The following is a 20,944-nucleotide window of genomic DNA, read 5'->3' on the forward strand; positions in this document are numbered from 1 at the left end:
AGGAGAAGAGTCGGCTGTTTTACCTTTTTTATACCAGGTTTATTCAGCCTCAAGTGCTTGTGGCTGAACACTTGCTTGTGGTTATTTTTGGAGTGGGGTTTGTCTCTGCTCTCTTACTTCTGCTCTGTAATGGTGGGCAATTTTCTTATACTTGGTAAGCTTCAGTTGTCCTCTTTTATGAGTTGGGAGAGGAGTACCTGCTTCACAGGTTTTTTGGGAGAGGCAGGTGGGATGATGTATATGGTCATAAAGTATTGCTTCTCAGCCTTTTTGGCTAAGATCAAGTGTATGGTCATAAAGCTCTGTGCTCAGGAGTGAGAATCACTCAGCAGTAGCTACCAAGGGGATAAAAATACTGATAATATGGGTAACAATGTTACTTGTATACTTTATTTTTTTATTTTTTCTGTGTGAGGTTTTTATTTATTTAATAATTTTTGGGCTGCACACACAGCATGCAGAAGTTCCTGGGCCAGGGATCAAACCCTCACCACAGTTGTAACCAGAGACAGAGCAGTGACAGCACTGGATCCTTAAGCTGAGATGCCACGAGGGAACTCCATGTCACTTGTCTACTTTAGATTGCAGAGGGATGCTTTTTTTCCTGTATGACTTTAGTGTCATCAAACAACTTTTATTACCTTAGTATATTTTGTTAAACTTTATTCCTCCTGAAGATTCAGTACAGAATTTCTAATGCTTTGTTTAACTTTCAATAATTTTTTACATAATCCTAAAGCTTTTTGCTAAGAACCAAAACAAACACTTGAATATTTCAGTTTTATGAAAGAAAATGCAAAATAAAATGAAACAAAACCTTCACCAGGCCTTCCCAAGATCCTGTGTAAGCATCCAATAGAAAACATCCACAGCTTAAAGAAATGCATTGGAGACCTGTGAGGCTGTAGATCTAATTTTAATTACAATCAAGAATTTCAGAAGGAGTGATTTCAGCAATGCCCTTCATTAATAAAGTACCAATTTGCATATCTGGACAATGCATATTCAAAGCAGATGATGAAGGGTTGCAATATAAAGGCTCAGAAAGTATTGCTGGCTGACTTTGGATATGTTTGTATGTGTGTGTGTCAGACCCATATATCTGTCTGTTACAAAAAGGCCTGTATTTTTCTAAATGCTCATAGGTATAAACAAGTGCTTGCCTACTTTTTCTTATCTTGGCTCTTTCCTTTCTCTCCCAGTGTGGGTCTTGTGCCGCCTTCCTCAAGTATGGTGGGGCAGGGGCCAGCTAAGCCTCTGTCCACCTCTCAGTTCTCTGGGGACAAATCCCAGTAGACACTCAGGGGGACATGGGTCAACATTACATGGCTTCTGTTGAGTTTCCCTGGAAATAGGAACAATCTGAATTTCAACAACTATTTGTTGGCAACCAGAGCCCTGTGAACTTGAGCCTGTAGTTATGATTGGAATGCCTCCAAGATGGCAGGTGGCACTGCATAAAGTCACGCTGTCCCTGTCCTATTTCATGTTTCGATTTGGATGGTGGACTAGAGAACATCTCTTTAAGTGTGCAAGTTAGATCATGTTAAGTAAGTGGCTTGAGTACCTGGCAGAGAAAGATTGGATTTTAAGTAACCTTAGAGAATGAGTCAGACATAAATAGAGGAAGGTTAGGCATGATTGAAGGTATGTACGCATCCCCTTCCCTCCTGTACACAGCAGGGAGAGACTAGGGTTTTCATAGCCTTGGTGTCTATGGGTACTCGGCACAGAGTGACACTAAGTAAATAGCAGTTTAACTGAAGTGACCTAACTAAAGGATTCACTCAAAAGGATTTGGAATGCTCTGCTAGAAACCTGGTTCACAAGGGATGTGAGGTTTAGTATTTTTTTAATCAACTAAAAAGTAAACTTTGTGATTTTCAGCTATTTTCAGGGATAGTTGCTCTCATTGCCAAAACAAACAAGCAAAGAATAATGAAGAAACAAAAGCTGGTGTTCTTTTTACTGCTTTCGTTTCTTCTTTATCCTGAAGATGTGGCTGGGGCTATGTGTAAGAGATGCTGATATAACATTAGACTCGGATTCGATTGTGGTGGACCTCTTTGCCGTTTATTGTTTACATGGGATCCCTCAACCCACAAGGAAACATGGGATCCTCTTAGTAAATCTGGGGCACATTCTTTGTCCCCTGTGCTGTAGACACAGTTAGAAGAGATAACAACCACTGGAATTATTAATATCCAAGATCCTTGGAAGGGCAGAGTTTGGAGAAGGACCCTAATTAACTGTCAGAAGCCCAGGTTGAGGTGGAAGAATATCTCATTGAAGGTGTCCCCTGACAGATGGCCAGAGAAGGCGCACCTGTTTACAGGAGTGGCCTGCTTTGGCCTCTGTGGGGTCTGACCTTCCCTGAAACGTACCTGTTCATAGTTCCATCAAGTCCTGAAAGTTTCTTTTGCTGTGTGACCTTTGGATACTGGCTTAAGCAGTTATTTCTCTCATTAATTATTCCACACCCTCAATGTTTTCTTTCAGTGTTTCACATCTTTTTTTTTATAGCTTTAAATAAAATTTACCCAGGCTAGAGAACTAACTCACAACCTGAAACAAAAAAATCCTCACTTTCTTTGTAGATTTTCTCAGCATCTTTAGATGTGTCTTCTTATTTTCAGCAGTTAAACTAAATTTAGAGGAAAAGGAGATTTAAAACAATTAATTGTTAACTCTAGGTGGACTAGATAAAATTGTTGTTCAGCTTTTCTTTCTTATCTACCTTTGCAGTTTGTTTGATGGAAAAGTTTCCTTTGAACGCTGGAGCTCTATAAGACAGGTTTTGGTGAAAAACAAAAGCAGGATTAAATACAGATAGACACTTGTCTCTTTTGCTTTTGTGACTTCAGGCTTCTTGTCCCTCTATAATTAGTATAATGATACCTACTTCCCAGAACTGAAATGCTGTTTAAATGCTCTGATTCATGATGTAACATAGCAAGGGCTTAATAAATGAAAGTTATATAATTAACAAAATGAAAAGACAACTTATTGAGTAGAGGAAAATATTCATAAATTATATATCTGATAAGGGATTAATATCCAAAATATAAATAGCTCATACAACTCAATAGCAACAAACCAATCTAATTTATTTTATTTTTTAAAATAATTTTCATTTTTTCCATTATAGCTGGCTTACAGTGTTCTGTCAATTTTCTACTGTACAGTGTGGTGACCCAATTACACATACATGAATAGATTCATTACAAGTGATTAGACATAGTTCCTAGTGCTATACAGCAGGATCTCATTGCCTATCCATTCCAAAGGCAATATTTTGCATCTATTAACCCCAGACTCCCAGACCATCCCACTCCCTTCCCCTCCCCCTCGGCAACCACAAGTCTGTTCTCCAAGTCCATAATTTTCTTTTCTGTGGAAAGGTTCATTTGTGCTGTGTATAAGATTCCAGATATAAGTGATATCATATGGTGTTTGTCTTTCTATGACTTCACTCAGTATGAGAGTCTCTAGTTCCATCCATGCTGCTGCAAATGGCATTATTTTAATCTTTTTGATGGTTGAGTAGTTTTCCATTGTGTATATATACCACATCTTCCTAATCCAGTCATCTGTTGATGGACATTTGTGTTGTTTCCATGTCTTGGCTGTTGCGAATAGTGCTGCAGTGAACGTGTGAGTGGATGTGTCTTTTTCAAGGAATATTTTGTCCAAATATATGTCCAAGAGTGGGATTTCTGGGTCATATGGTAGTTCTATGCATAGTTTTCAGAGGTACCTTTATACTGTTTTCCATAGTGGTTGTACCAGCTTACATTCCCACCAACAGTGCAGGAGGGTTCCTTTTCTCCACACTTCCTCCAGCATTGTTATTTGTGGACTTATTAATGATGGACATTCTGACTGGTGTGAGGTGGTATCTCATAGTAGTTTTGATTTGCATTTTTCTAATAATCAGTGATGTTGAACATTGTTTCAAGTGCTTGTTGGCGATCTGTATATCTTCCTTGGAGAAATGTCTATTCAAGTTTTTTGGCCATTTTTCCATTGGGTTGTTGGCTTTTTTGCTGTTGAATTGTATAAGTTGTTCATATATATTAGAGATTAAGCCCTTGTCAGTTACATCATTTGACTCTATTTTCTCCCATTCTGTAAGTTGTCTTTTTGTTTTCTTTTTGGTTTCCTTTGCTGTGCAAAAGCTTGTCTGTTTGATTAGGTCCCATTGGTTTATTTTTGCTTTTATTTCTGTTGCTTTGGGAGACTGACTTGAGAAAACATTTGTAAGGTGGATGTCAGAGAATGTTTTGCCTATGTTCTCTTCCAGGAGTTTGATGGTGTCTTGTCTTATATTTAAGTCATTCAGCCATTTTGAGTTTATTTTGGTGCATGGTGTGAGGGTGTGTTCTCGTTTCATTGATTTGCATGCAGCTGTCCAGGTTTCCCAGCAACACATGCTGAAAAGACTGTCTTTTCCCCATTTTATGTTCTTGCCTCCTTTGTCAAAGATTAATTGACCGTAGGTGTCTGGGTTGATGTCTGGGTTCTCTATTCTGTTCCATTGGTCTGTATGTCTGTTTTGGTACCAGTACCACACTGTCTTGATGACTGTGGCTTTGTAATATTGCCTGAAGTCTGGGAGAGTGATTCCTTCTGCCTGGTTTTTGTTCCTCAGGATTGCTTTGGCAATTCTGGGTCTTTTGTGGTTCCACATAAATGTTTGGATTGTTTGTTTTAGTTCTGTGAAAAATATCAAATGTAATTGATAGGGATTACATTGAATCAGTAGATGGCTTTGGACAGTGTGGCCATTTGTACAATATTAATTTTTCTGGCCCAAGAGCATTGGATATCTTTCCATTTCTTTGTATCTGATTTCTTTGATTATTGTTTTAGAGTTCTCAGCATATACATCTTTCACCTCCTTGGTCAGGTGTGTTCCCAGGTATTTGATTTTTGGGGGGTTCAATTTTAAAAGGTATTGTATTTTTGTATTCCTTTTCTAATATTTCATTGTTAGTATACAGAAATGCAACTGACTTCTGAATGTTAATCTTATATCCTGCTACTTTTATACTTTGTTGATCAGTTCAAGTAATTTTTGGGTTGAGACCTTAGGGTTTTCTATATATACTATCATGTCATGTGCATACGGTGACAGTTTTACCTCTTCTCTTCCTTTTTGAATGCCTTTTATTTCTTTTGTTTATCTGATTGCTGTAGCTGGGACTTCCAATACTATGTTGAATAACAGTGGTGGGAATGGGCATCCTTGTCTTGTTCCAGACCTTAGTGGGAAGGCTTTCAGCTTTTCTCCATTGAGTGTTATATTTGCTATGGGTTTGTCATAAATGGCTTTGATTATGTTAAGGTTATATTCCATCTATACCCACTTTAGTAAGAATTTTGATCATGACTGGATGTTGGACTTTGTTAAATGCTTTTTCTGCATCTATTGAGATGATCATGTGGTTTTTTACTTTTCTTTGGTTAGTGTGGTGTATGACATTGATTGATTTGCATATTTTAAACCGTCCTTGTGCATCTAGGATGAATCTCACCTGGTTGTTGTGTGTGATCTTTTTTATATGTTGTTCGATTTAGTTGGCTAAAATTTTGTTGAGTATTTTTACATCTATACTCATCAAAGATATTGGCCTATAGTTTTCTTTTTTGGTGGAATCTTTGTCTGGTTTTGGAATTAGGGTGATGGTGACATCATAGCATGTCATTGGGAGTGTCCCTTCTTCAATCTTTTGAAAAAGTTTAAGGAGGACAGATATAAATTCCTCTTTGTCAAACAATATAATTTAAAATGGGCAGAGCATCAGTATAGACATTTTTATTTTATTTATTTATTTATTTTTGACTTTTTAGGGCCACACCCACATATGGAGGTTCCCAGGCTAAGGGCCGAATTATAGCTGCAGCTGTCTGCCTGTGCCACAGCTGCAGCAGCATGGGTTCTGAGCCATGTGTTCAACCTACACCACAGCTCAGGGAAATGCCAGATCCTTAACCCACTAAGCGAGGCCAGGGATCGAACTCACATCCTCATGGGTACTAGTTGGTTCATTAACCACTGAGCCATGATGGGAACTCCATAGATGTTTTTACAAAGAAGGCATAGATATGACCAACAGGTACCTGAAAAGATACTCAGCATCACTAATCATCAGGGAAATGCAAACCAAAATCACAATGGGCTATTACCTCATAACTACTAGAATGGTCATCATCAAAAAGCTAACAAAAAACAAATGATGGAGAGGCTGTGGTGGGGAGAAAAGGGAACCCTTACACACTTTTGTTGGAAAGTAAATTGGTGCAGCTGCTATGGAAAACAGTATGGAGATTCCTCAGAAAATGAAAAATAGAACTACCCTATGATTCAGGTACTCTACTTCTGGGTATTTATCTGAGGAAAATGAAAATACTATGTGTGAGTGTTTGTGTGTGTATACACACCCCCATGTTCATCGCAGCATTATTTACAATAGCCAAGATAAAAAGACCACCTAAGTGTTCACTGATAGATAAATGGATAAAGAATGTGGCTGAATGGAATATTATTCAGCCATAAAAAAGAATGAAATCTTTTGTGATGACACAGATGTACTTTGAGGGTATTAGCCTAAATGAAATAAGTCAGACAGAGAAAGGCAAATACCATATGATCTGACTTATATGTGGAGTCTAAAAAACCCCTCTCAAACCAAGCTCATAATGAACACTTTGGTGGTTTCCAGAGGCAGGCAACAGGGGTGAGTAAAATGGGTATTGGGGGTCAAAAGGTACAAATTTCCAATTAGAAAATAAGTAAGTCATGAGTTTGTAATGTACAACATGGTGAGTATAGTTAATAATACTGTATTGCATATATGAAAGTTGCTAAGGGAGTAAATCTTTAAAGTCTTTATCACAAGAAATAATTTTCTTGTGACTGTGTGGTGATGGAATTTAACTAGACTTATTGTGGTGATCATTTTGTACAATATACAAATATCAAATCACTATGTTATACACTTGAAACTAATATAATGTTATACATCAATTATACCTCAACAACAAAAAATTTACTGATGTAACCACACTGAGAGAATAATTCTTTTAAATGACTTTGGATATTGTTTTAACTCTGTATCTTAATATAATATAGTCTAACTATAGACAAACAAAAGTAACAGTCATCATTACTTAGTAATGTGTTAATTGCCTAGTTATCCTTGGAATTGTAGTCATAGTGAAAATAGTCACATTAGAAAAACTATCAGATTTGAGACTTGTTTACATTTGAGCAGCCACCTGTTTACGTTTCCTGTACATCTTGGTACAGCCATAAGAAAAGTTAAGATCCACATAGGCAGCACTGCATTTCGTGCTGTAGTTTTTGTCCGCTAATAGGAGTAAGTTAGATTCTGAGGAGACGGTGGTGTGATGCTCACTTAGACCTTATCTAAAGCAGAGTTCTCATTCTGTGCTGTACAGACACTCTGTGTTTTGTGACTTGTTGGAAGCATAGCACAGGCAAGAGTTCTGTAGTCAAACACATATAGGAAATAGTTCCCACTGCAGGAAATGGACTGATTTTTGTCTCCAGCTGCTCAAGTCAGAAACCTAGGAATCACTTTTGACTCCCTCTTTTCCTTACTCCACAGCGTCCAACCTTCTAACACATCTTCTTCTTCCATTTTCCATTGTCCCATCTGGCTGGCAGTCCTCCTCTCTCTGCCTTCTTAGACATCTGCTCCACACAGCTCAGCCTAAGATGTGATGCCTACCTGCCCTGCCTCTGTGCCCTCTACTCTCTGCAGCAAGTCCAGAGTAGTCTTTCAACAGTGAAATCCCAGTGCTTATTCCCCTGCCTGGCTTCCTATTCTTCCAAGAATAAATCCAAATGTTTTCCTTGGCCCTGCATGCCTCTCTGACCTCATCTTCTATTACGGCTCCTTATCTCTGTCCTTGAATATGACAGTCTCACCTCTTGCCAAAGGACTTTATTTGGAGAGTTCTTCTAGAGCTACTGTTCATAGCCTTCTCCACATACTACTTACCCTTATGTGCTCTATCACAGCTCCTTGTTTTATGTTATTTTTAGGAGGTCATATCACCCTTAGAAATTATATTGTTTATTTGTTGGTTACCTGTTCCTAGCCTTGCCTGAAATGTCAGCCTTTTGAAGACTAGGATGTTGTTTTATCACCAGGTGTCCAGTACAGTGCCTGGTGTACCATAGACACTCAAATATCTATTGTATAAATGAATGGAATAGTGGTTAAATAACAGCAGTTGCTAGACCTTATATGGCCTTAAAAGTATGGCCAAAGATTTTGGCCACTAATTTTTTTAAGGTAAATCTTTTAGCCTTAAAATGAAGCATCATTTTGCTTTGCCATAATGACAGGTTTAGATTAAACTCACAAAATTAAACTTGTTTTCATCCATTTGGGGGAGAATTTAAAACTTCAAATAAGAAAGAATACCTTGGTTGCTATGACTGTAACACCAGAATTAGTGTTATAAAAATATTTTTAGACATTCAATTAAATGCTTTCCTTGGGCCCTGCAACAGCTGGTAAACATCACACACTAAGCAAAAAGTCTTTTCTTCATTTTATGTTTTACCTTCAAATTATATATATTTATTATATATATTTATAATATATATATATTTTCTTGATAGGTATAATGCATTTATTGTAAACCCTAAAGCAGTTCTAAAATAGTGAATGTCAGAGATTTATTTTTAAAAATTCTTGGAAGGGCTGCACAGAATGTTTCATTAGGTGGTAACCTTAATTTTTAATTGAAGTTAAACAAAGCTTTTGTTGAGCAGAAACCTGTTTAGTAATATTTCAGTATTATTTCTTTTTCTTTTTTCTTTTTTTTGGGGGGGAGCCACACCCACATCCTATAGTTCCCAGGCTAGGGGTTGAATCAGCTGGATGCAGCTGCCAGTCTACACCACAACCATAGCGACACCAGATCCAAGCCATGTCTGTGACCTACACTGCAGCTCATGGCAATGTTGGATCCTTAATCCACTGAGCAAGGCCAGGGATTGAACCTGTGTCCTCATGGATACTGGTCAGGTGCGTTACTGCTGAGCCACAACATAATTTCTCTCTCTCTCTCTTTTTTTTAAATTAGACTATTTCCTATATAGACTCAGGTTTTCAAATCAGCAGGAACATTTTGCAAATATTCTACTGTTCTAATATGTAAGACAAATATCCTGACTCCAAAAGTCATTAGATGTGAGCTTTGGAGAAATTATTTAACCTTTCTGAGCCTGTTTTCTATAAAATGGGGCTAATAGTAACTTGTTGCAAGGATTAAGTAAACTAATCCACATGAAGCTCCTAACTCAGCACTTGACATAAAAGGCCCTCAATAAGTGCTAATTATTTTTTGTTGCTTTCTCCCTTTCTCTCTCTTTGCTTACATCATGCTCAGTAAGTTCCTGCCATGTGCCTCGCACTTGCTAGGTACTCGGTATAACAAGAGTGAACAAGGCCTGACCTCTGAACTCAGGCTTAAAGAAGCCCTTTGCATTAAAGGCTTTCAGTGTGGCTTAGAGTTTGATAATAGAGGGTTTATAACTATGTATGTTGATATAGGCTTACTGCATACAGTAGCCAGGGTTCCAGAATCAAGTGAAAAAGCATTGCAGAAGACAAGTGTGTTTTTTAATATATGATTTTTATTTTTTCCATTGTCATTGATTTACAGTGTTCTGTCAATTTCTACCATACAGCAAAGTGACCCAGTCATATATATATATAATATTCTTTTTCTCACATTATCTTCTATCATGTTCCATTATAAATGATTAGATATAGTTCCCTGTGCTATAGAGCAGGATCCCATTGCTTATCAACTCCAAATGCAATAGTTTGCATCTATTAACCCCTAACTCCCAGTCCATCCCATTCCCTCCACCTCTCTCTTGGCAATCACAAGTCTGTTCTCCTTGAGTTTCTTTTCTGTGGAAAGGTTCATTTGTGCCGTATATTAGATTAAAGATATAAGGGATATCATGTGGTATTTGTCATTCTCTTTCTGACTTACTTCACTTAGTATGAGAGTCTCTAGTTCCATCTATTTTGCTGCAGATGGCATTATTTGGTTCTTTTTAATGGCTGAATAGTATTCCATTATGCAGATATACCACTTCTTCTTAATCCATTCATTTGTCAATGGACATTTAGGTTGTTTCCATGTCTTGGCTACTGTGAATAGTGCTACAATGAAAATAGGGGTGCATGTGTCTTTTTCAATGAAAGTTTTGTCTGGATATATGTCCAAGGGTGGGATTTCTGGGTCATATGGTAGTTCTATATTTAGTTTTCTGAGGTACCTCCATACTGTTCTCCATAGTGGTTGTACCAGTTTACATTCCCACCAGCAGTGTAGGAAGGTTCCCTTTTTTCCACACCCTGTCAAGCATGTTATTTGTTGACTTGTTAATAATGGCCATTCTGACTGGTATGTGGTGGTACCTCATAGGGGTTTTGATTCGGATTTCTCTAATAACTAGTGATGAGCATTTATTCATATGTTTTTGGACATCTATATCTTCTTTGGAGACATGTCTATTCAGTTCTTTTGCCCATTTTTCAATTGGGTTGTTGGGGTTTTTTTTTTTAGTTGTTGAGTTGTCTAAGTTGTTTGTATATTTTAAAGATTAAGCCCTTCCCATTGCATCATTGGAAACTATTTTCTCCAATTCCATAGGTTGTCGTTTTTTTATGGTATCCTTTGCTGTGCAAAAGCTTGTCAGTTTGATTAGGTCCCATCAGCTTATTTTTGCTTTTATTTCTGTTGCTCTGGGAGACTGACCTAAGAAAACATTTGCTGATGGGTAATGTCAGAGAATGTTTCGCCTATGTTCTCTTCTAGGAGTCTGATGGTGTCTTGTCTTATATTTAAGTCTTTAAGCCATTTTGAGTTTATTTTTGTGCATGGTGTGAGGGAGTGTTCCCATTTCCCTGACTTACATGCAGCTGTCCAGTTTTGCCAGTGCCACTTGCTGAGGAGACTTTTTCCAATTTTATATTCTTGCCTCTTTTGTAGAAGATTAATTGACCATAGGTGTCTGGGATTACTTCTGGGTTCTCTGTTCCATTCCATTGGTCTGTATGTTTGTTTTGGTACCAGTACCACACTGTCTTGATGACTGTGGCTTTGTAATATTGTCTGAAGTCTGGGACAGTGATGCCTCTGGCTTGATTTTTGCTCCTCAGGATTGCTCTGGCAATTCTAGGTCTTTTGTGGTTCCATACAAATTTTTGAATTGTTTGTTCTAATTCTGTGAAAATTTTCCTGGGTAGTTTGATAGGAATTGCACTGAATCTGTAGATTCCTTTGGGTAGTATGGCCATTTTTATGACATTAATTCTTCCAATCCAGGAGCGTGGAATATCTTTTCCTTTCTTTAACTGCTCTCTAATTTCCTTGATTAATGTTTTACAATTCTCAGCTTCTAAGTCTTTTACCTCCTTAGTCAGGTTTATTCCTAGGTATTTCATTTTTTGAGGGTGTGATTTTAAAATGTACTGTATTTTTATATTCCTCTTCTAACATTTCATTGTTAGTATAGCTAAATGCAACTGATTTCTGAATGTTAATCTTGTATCCTGCTACTTTGCTGAATTTGTTGATCAGTTCAAGCAGTTTTTGTGTGGAATCCTTAGGGTTTTCTACATACAGTATCATGTCTTCTGCGTACAGTGACAATTTTACCTCTTCTCTTCTAATTTAAATAACTTTTATTTCTTTTGTTTAGCTGATTTCTGTGGCTAGGACTTCCAATACTGTGTTGAATAAAATTGGTGAGAGTCGGCATCCTTGTCTTGTTCCAGATTTTAGTGGGAAGGCTTTCAGTTTTTCTCATTGAGTATTACATTGGCTGTTGGTTTCTCATAAATGGCTTTGATTATGATAAGATATGTTCCCTCTATACCCACCTTGATAAGAGTTTTTTTTCATGAATGGATGTTGGACCTTGTCAAATGCTTTTTCTGCATCTATTGAGATGACCATGTGGTTTTTGACTTTTCTTTTGCTAATGTGGTGTGTAACATTGATTGATTTGCATATGTTGAACCATCCTTATGAATCTGGGATGAATCCCACTTGGTTGTGGTATTATTTATATGTTGTTGGATTCTGTTGGCTAAAATTTTGTTGAGAATTTTTGTGTCTATATTCATCAAAGATACTGGCCTATAGTTTTCTTTTTTGGGGGGTTTTATCTTTGTCTGGTTTTTGGTATTAGGGTGATAGTGGCTTCATAGCATGTCTTTGGGAGTGTTCCTTCTTCAGACTTTTGGAAAAGTTTAAGAGGATGGGTATAATTTCCTCTTTGTATGTTTGGTAGAATTCACCTGTGAAGCCATCTGCTCCTGGGCTTTTGTTGGTAGGGAGTGTTTTCATTACATATTCAGTTTTATTTCTAGTGATCAGTCTGTTCAGTTGATCTATTCTTCTTGATGCAGTTTTGGTGGGCTGTAAGTCTCTAGGAAGTTGTCCATTTCTTCTAGCTTGTCAGATTTGTTCACATATAATTGCTCATAGTGTTTTCTTACAGTTTTTTGTATTTCTGCAGTATCCATTGAGCTTTCTCCTTTTTCATTTCTTATTTTGTTTAGTTGGGTTTTTTCTCTCCTCTTCTTGGTGAGTCTGGCCAGAGGTTTGTCAATTTTGTTTACCCTTTTATAGAACCAGCTCTTGGCTTTATGGATTTTTTTTCTATTCATTTTTTAATTTCTATTTTATTGATTTCCTCTCTGATTTTTATGATTTCCTTCCTCTGCTGACTTTAGGTTTTGTTTGTTCTTCTTTTTCTAATTCTTTGAGGTGGTAGGTTAAGTGCAGACTTAAGATTTTTCTTCTTTTTTGAGGAAGGCCTGTATCACTATGAACTTCCCTCTAAGCACTTCTTTTGTGGCATCCCATAGATTTTGAATGGTTGTGTTCTCATTACCATTTGTCTCGAGGTATTTTTTAATTTCCTTTTTGATTTCCTCATTGACCCATTAGTTTTTCAGTAGCATGTTGTTTAGTCTCCATATAGTTAATTTTTTTCTCATTTCTTTTCCTGTGGCTGATTTCTAGTTTCATGCCATCGTGGTCAGAGAAAATACTTGAAATAACTTCTATACTCTTAAAGTTGTTGAGGTTAGTTTTGTGCCCCAATATGTGGTCAATTCTTAAGAACATTCCATGTGCACTTGAAAACCGTGTATATTGATTTTTTTGGATGTATTTTCCTAAAAATGTCAACTAAGTCTAACTTTTCTTATGTGTCATTTAGGGTTTCTGTTGCCTTATTCATGTTCTGGCTATAGGATCTATCCATTGATGTAAGTGGGGTGTTAAAGTTTCCTACTATTATTTTATTCCCATCAATTTCTCCTTTTATGTCTGTTAGTATTTGTATGTATCCAGGTGCTCCTATATATTGACAACTGTAATATCCTCTTCTTGATGGATACTTTTATCATCAAATATAGTCCTTCTTTGTCTTTCTTTATGGCCTTTGTTTTAAAGTCTATTTTGTTTGATATGAGTATTGCAACCCCTGCTTTCCTATTTTCCATTCTCATGAAGTATCTTTTTCCATCCCTTCACTTTCAGTATATATGTGTCCTTTGCCCTAAGGTGAGTCTCTTGTAGACAGCAGATTGTAGGCTCTTGTTTTTTTATCCAATCTGCCACTCTGTTTATTTTGATTGGAGCATTCAGTCAGTTGACATTTAAGGTAATGATTGATAAATATGTATTTATTGCCATTTTAAACCTTGTTTTCCAGTTGATACTATGTTTCTCCTTTGTTCCTTTTTTTTTTTTTTTTGTTGGATGATTTCCATTTATTTTATGCTTTTGTGCTTTTCTTTTTAGTTTTTGTGAATGTAATGCTTGTTTTTGATTTGTGGTTGCCCTGTTTTCCAAGTATGTTAACCCCTTCCTATATCTGCTTACTTCAGCCTGATAGTCATATAGGCTCAAACACATCCTAAAAAGAGTCTAGATTTACTTACTTTCCTTCCCCACATTTTATGATTTTGCAGTCCTTTTTTAACATCTTCATGTTTGTCCTTTTGCTGTTTCTTGTGTGTATCATCACTTTTACAATAGTTCCCCCCCTTAGTCTGTATACTGTCTTATTTAAGTGATTGCTTCCCAATTATGATTTCCTCCATCCTATTCATTCTTCTTTTTTTTTTTTTTTTTGTCTTTTTGCCTTTTCTTGAGCCACTCCCACGGCATATGCAGGTTCCTAGGCTAGGGGTCTAATCGGAGCTATAGCCGCCAGCCTACGCCAGAGCCACAGCCACACAGGATCCGAGCCGCATCTGCAACCTACACCACAGCTCATGGCAACGCTGGATCCTTAACCCACTGAGCAAGGCCAGGGATCAAACCCACAACCTCATGGTTCTTAGTCGGATTCGTTTACCACTGCACCACAATGGGAACTCCTTTTACTTCTTTTTTATTTAAAGAAATCCTTTCAGTATTTCTTTTAGAATGGGTTTGGTATTGCTGTACTCTCTTTTAGTCTTTTGTTTGCTGGAGAAATTCTGTATTTCTCCTTCTATTTCAAATAATATTCTTGCTGGATAGAGTATTCTAGGCTACAATTTTTTTCCCTTTTAGAACTTTGAATATATCTTGCCACTCTTTTCTGGCTTGTAGTGTTTCTGTAGAGAAATCAGCTGATAGCCTTATGGGAGTTCCCTTATGGTTAATGCTTTGTTTTTCTCTTGCTGCCTTTAGAATCCTCTTTTTAACTTTTGCCATTTTTATGATTAAAATATGTCTTGATGTGGGCCTATTTGGGTTCAACTTGTTTGTGGCCCTCTGTGCTTCCTGTATCTTGATATCTGTTTCCTTTAGATTTGGAAAGTTTTCAAACATAATTTCTTCAAACATATTTTCATTCTCCTTTTTCTTATCCTTTTGGAATGCCTATTATGCATACATTGGCATGCTTTATATTATCCCATAGATCTCTTATACTGTTTTCCTGTTTTTTTCATTTGGTTTTCTGTCTGCTGTCCTGACTGGGTGATTTCCAATATTTTATCTTCCAAGTCACTAATTCGTTCCTCTGCATTATTCATCCTGCTCTTTAGTGTCTTTAACTCAGTTTGTTTCTCTGAAAATGAATTTTATAATCCACATTGTCTTCTTTATAAAAGCCCATGATGAAGGACTGGACCTAAGTTGCATGTTTCTACTAGGCAAAGAAGACGTCCTGCTATAGTGGAATCAGGAACAGACACTGACGCAAGGCCAGTAGACCAGCATGAGCCAATCAGGTTCTCTCTTTCAAGAATCAGAAGTAAGAGACATAAAAACCATTATAAGGCCATGTTGGTCACCAAAGCTATAGTGTCACATCACTTTGAGGTCAGAGTTGATACCATAGCAAGCCAAAGAGTTGCAAGCTACAGTTACAGGAGAGTTAAGGTTCCGTTCTCAGTAATCTGGAAAATTGGAAAATGAAAAGCTGAGGGGAAAAAAAGTCTCATTTCATACTTCACAGAGGAACTAAATACAATCAGAGAAGAATGATATTTTCCCACCATCAGTCTATCATCCTAACTGAATCTGTGCCCACCCATCCTGTTCTTTTTCCCATTACAGAGAAGTTTTCTATCCTTCCTGTTTTATCTTCCCTCTAATTTCCCCTCTAATTTTCTAATTTCTCAGCTCAATGCATTGACAATTTTGCCCCCATTGCTTTATTGATGTAACTCATTAAAGTCACAAATGACCACAAGCCCTCAGCTTCATTGATCTCTCAGTAGCATTTGACTGAGTTGATACTTCTTGAAACAATTTTTTCACAGTTTTATGACATGAGGTTTCTGCCTGCTTTCTCTCATTTCTTTCTTTGTCTCATTTGCTGGCTTTTCTTCTCCCAGACCTCTCATCACTGCCATGCCTCTAGGAGTCTGCCTTTGATTCTCTTCTGATCTTGATCTATATTATCTTTCCAATTAATCTCCTTCAATCCTTGGCTTTAGACAATGTAACACATTCCAACAACTCAGTTCTGTATCAACAGTCTTTATTTGTCCCTGAACTCCACACTCAAGTATCAACCACCTACTTGACATCTCCTTAAGACTGTCTAAAAATGACCTCATTCTTCACATGGCCAAAAGGATACTTGATCCCTCAGTCCACATCTTCCTAGACAGATACAGAATTACTCATCTGCTTTTTTTCACAAACGGTACCAATATCCACTCAGCTGCTCAGGTCAAAAATCCTACAAATCCTCAATTCCTCTTTTTCCCTCATATTCCATATCTAATCCATCAACAAGTCCCATTTGCTCTATCTCCAATATTTATCATAATTTTGACCACTGCTCACCAATTCTTTACCATGACCTCATCATCATCTTGCACTAAATTTATGCAATAGTCTTTTTAGTTAGAGCCAATTCTACAAACAGCAGCAAGGTCAGTTACTGTATTGCTTACCATTCTGATGAATTCCCATTGCGTCCACCTAAAATGACAAATCTCCTACCAAAGTCTAAAATGCCCTGTATGATGTGTCCTCTGCTTACTTCCTTGAACTTATCTCCCTTACTTTTCTCAATTCCTTCACATCATGATTCAGGCTTAAAATATGACTTCCAAAGCCCATCTGAAGAGCTAAGAATGATATCTCCATATATTATATCCTGCTTTCTACTGCTTTTACTTCTCTCCAGGGGAAAAGTGAAACCTTAGAGATGTATAGTCTATTTCCTAACTTGCCAAAAACACTGTACATAAACCACGTGTAAGACTTTATCTCATTTTAAAATAGAAGGCAGCATGAAAATAGCACTGGCCTCAGAGTCAGAGACCAGAACTCCAGTTCTGGGCTGCCCCTCCTTCATTCAGTAAGCTTGGCAGGGACTTAGCTCTTCGCTTCCGTCTAAAATAAGCAGGTTGGGAGTTCCCGTCGTGGCGCAGTGGTTAACGAATCCGACTAGGAACCATGAGGTTGCGGGTTCGGTCCACTGCCCTTGCTCAGTGGGTTAACGATCCAGCGTTGCCGTGAGCTGTGGTGTAGGTTGCAGACGCGGCTCGGATCCCACGTTGCTGTGGCTCTGGCGTAGGCCGGTGGCTACAGCTCCGATTCGACCCCTAGCCTGGGAACCTCCATATGCCGCGGGAGCGGCCCAAGAAATAGCAACAACAACAACAACAAAAGACAAAAGGACAAAAAAATAAAAAATAAAATAAAATAAAATAAAATAAGCAGGTTGGACCAGTTGACCACAATGCTCTGATTATTATCCAATTGTGTACCTGTTTCTTTTCAGTTGGTTCTGTTTTAAAAGCTTCCTTTCCCTCTAACTGTCCTAAAAGAATCATGGCTCTGCAAAAGCAGCTGGCTAAGTTTCACTTACTTGCAAGGCACTTCTGATCACACAGAATTTCACGTGGCTCCCCGAGCAGAGGAATGTGTGATGGGTAGTTTTTTACCCTGTTTGTGTCTCATGCTGGATATGTGCAATGGTAAGTGAGAGTTCTATTGAGGTCATACATAGTGGGCATTCAATTCCTTTCAGCTCAAGGGTGGTTTTGTTTGCTCATTTAGTTTGATGGAAAAACATATTTATTCAGGTGCTGTTATGAAGTGAAATGTGACTCCATGAAATTAAATTGTGTGCAGTGAAATCCAAACTGCAAGCTACAAATCCCCACACACTTAAGCTGAGCAAGCCAACTTCTTTCCAAAGATTTTCAAAGGTGAGGTGAAATGCAGATTGCAAATTCCAGGCTGCATGTATCTTTAGCCACATATACACATTTGAACTGATCTTATGGTGACTGCAGGTTAAACTGAAGCCTTCCTTGCAAGTGAATCTTCAGGTATCCTATCAAGCCTTATCAAGCAGATAGCTAAGCCCATTTTCATTTTCTCTGAGCTCTTTCTGCATTTTTCCAGGTTTCCCATGAAGTGAGGATAAGGGATTGGTAGGGAGAAAGATGGCTCTTTGTAGCTCACTCCCTGTCAAAACTAGGACTTAAGCACAGCCTCTAGTGAGTGCCACATCTTGATTTCTAATACCGCTCTCCAAGGAAGAGGAAGAAAAGCTGGGCTTTTTGGAGAACTGGGTGATTCTAGGAGTGAGGCAGGAAATATACAAGATGAGCCTAGAGCTTCTTATAGTACTGGAAGTAAGGAAGCTCTCAAAGAAAAATTATAAACCAAAATGATGGGAGTATATCAACAAGATACCAGAGGTACATGAGAGAGTCCCAGTGGCTAAATCTTGAATAATTTGAGCAATGAAATAATACAGTATGGATTTATAACCCAAAATATGAAGTAATATCCATAAGTCCATAGCAATGTGAATAAATGATTGAATAAATAAGCAAATGGAGGAGAACAGACAAACCTCCCATGTAGAATACCAAATAACTCCCTGCTTTTTAAGTGATGGCTACTTATAGTGTCTTCCTTCCAAAAAGTATGGGAAAGAATAAAAACAGTAATTCTGCAATGGAGAAAACTGAGAAACACACACTCCCTCAGCCAGGTGCTACAGGATCATACCAAGAGTGATAAGTCATGGTGACAGGGTGTAATCACGAGAATGGCACTTTATCTCTGTGGTCTTCATTCCCAAAACCCCCACCCCAGTGTAATCAGGAGAAGCACATCAGACCAATAGCAATAGAGGTATACGCTTCAAAATACCTAGCCACTACTCCTCAAAACTGTCAAGCTCATCAAAAATGACAGAAAGTCTGAGAAGCTATTACAACCAAGAGGAGTTCAAAGGAGACATGACAACTAAATGCCCTATGGTATCCTGGGTGGGATCCTAGAGAAGGAAAAGGACACAGGAGGAAACAGGAAACCCAATTAAAATATGGACATCAGTTTGTGATAATATATCAGTACTGGTTCATTAACTGTGACAAATAAACTACATTAATATGTTAACAGTAGAAAAAATTGAGTATGGGGTATATAAGAACTCCCTACTATCTTTGCAATTTTTCTGTATATAGAAAATAATGCTAAAATTAAGTGCTAATTTTTAGGGGGAAAAAAAACCCTGCTGGTTACAATTAAGTTCAAAAATAGAAACATACAGAATTATTTCTTCAACAACAAATTCCTTCATATCTGCTATCCTGGTTACCAAATACCTGAAAGTTACTTTCTTGCCTTTTCCAACTTCTTTCTCTCTCACTCTCCAGCGTATCATTACATTTCATAGTGAGAATGTAATATTTTTTCTAAAATCTGAATTTTCTCATCTAGCTTTTATCATTGAAATCTGAAAAGCCCATGATTTGCTCTAGCATTAGTGCAATTTCATTTGTAAAATCGGATAGCAATTTAGATATGCACTATCTCTTTTAGCATTAACTCTCAGGTGCTTCTCATAGCCATTTACAAAGATTCATCTCTCCTGATTGATTTTCCAGTTTGTTCCCTCCTGGAGTAGTTCAGAATCTCTCCTAAACATTACAAACAGTTGAGGTCCTTTATTTCTTCAAATTGCCATGAAGAGAAAGGTCACTTCTCAATAATAAACATGGTTTGTGTAGTTAAGGATTTCCCCTGTTGGAAAAAGGTGCTGATAAAACCATCTTTGAATGAGAATGGAGGGAAGGGAAGACTGGCATTTGTCTTTTCTTAATCATTCAATCCTTGACATTTAGCATATTTTTTGAAACCTCTCTAGGACTAGTTTAAGATTATCCTCTATTATTTGATAACTTTGGAAGCGTGACTGTTGAGTTCATATTGCAAATTATCCATGCAATGTTATCTTTCCAAAAATTTCCCCCTAAACTATACCTCCACAAGGAAAAAAATTTCACACATATTGTATATAAGTAAGAGAGTGAGAGAAGGTTATGTATTAATAAATATTGGCAACTGTTCATACAATATGGATTAAGCAGAAGATTAAATTCCCATTGACCTTCAAAGTTGCTCAATAAGCCTGAGATAACTCCACCTACTGAAATATTTAACATTAGAATTATTTCTTTAGTTTAAACAATTTTCCTAACCTGGGACCCCGGATCTTCCTGGGGTCCTAGAACTTTTTTAATATCAAAATTCTTATCTGAACTATGGATGTGTAAACTAAAACATCCATTCTCCTTCCCAATGACTGTAGTCATATCAGCTCAGGGTGCTGATACTTATATCAAGCTAAATGGAAGTTTTACTTAAAAGGAAAGTATATCCTTGGTTATATTTATTCAGTAGACAAATTTCATTTTTAAAAAAATGGGGTCAAGGGAAGAAAGTTGTAGGAGACATAGTTGGCAAAAAGACTGGAAAACACTGAGATGTAGTCCTTCAAGGACCCTAGCCTTGAGAAATCCCTGAAAAAATGTGCAGAATTGGGGAACTGAAGCAGAAGCCCTCAGGTCTCCTCTAAGCTTCTTCCATGAGCACTGATTTCGCAGACGAATGTATTACTACCTCTAGCAAGGGCAGAGGAAGGATTGGATCTAAATACTTGTCCAGTTCAAGCCCAGACATCTGGAGAACAAGTATTGTGATCTGTGCTAACAGTAGAAAGGAAATGGAGAGGAATGAGATACCAGGAAGCCAGGGTGAGGGCGGCACAAGGATGGACTCAGGCCATTGTGACCCCTGGCACAAATATCTGGTATGAGAGTTGAAATGAGGTAAACAAGGTAGAGAGATGGTAGAAAGAAACTAAATACCAAACTGTTCAAGGAACACACATATACACATAAAATCCCTTCTAAACACATTTAACTCTTCCCAAATTTGGCCATTCTTCTTTTTTTGTTTTAAAACATTAGTGACTACAATCAAATAAGGCTTACCATTCTGTACCTACCTCTTGCCTAGGAAAAGCTCTGGGACCACACATTTAACTGAAATGCCCTATTAAGTTCACCAGGTTGGCATAAGAGGTGTAAGTATTATAAAAACC

General features: G+C 37.5%; 1 protein-coding gene across 7 annotated transcripts in view; it reads left to right on the forward strand.

Annotated features, from left to right (window-relative positions):
• Positions 1 to 20,944, forward strand: part of IPO11 (importin 11) — an 820,387-nt gene that overhangs the window by 404,220 nt on the left and 395,223 nt on the right. The window lies entirely within an intron of this gene.

The sequence above is a fragment of the Sus scrofa genome, chromosome 16, assembly GCF_054392235.1.
Source record: "Sus scrofa isolate SSC_HxYL_T2T_F1_AM1 chromosome 16, Sscrofa_HxYL_maternal_Yorkshire_Landrace_v2.0, whole genome shotgun sequence".
In the NCBI taxonomy this organism is placed as follows: Eukaryota; Metazoa; Chordata; class Mammalia; order Artiodactyla; family Suidae; genus Sus; species Sus scrofa.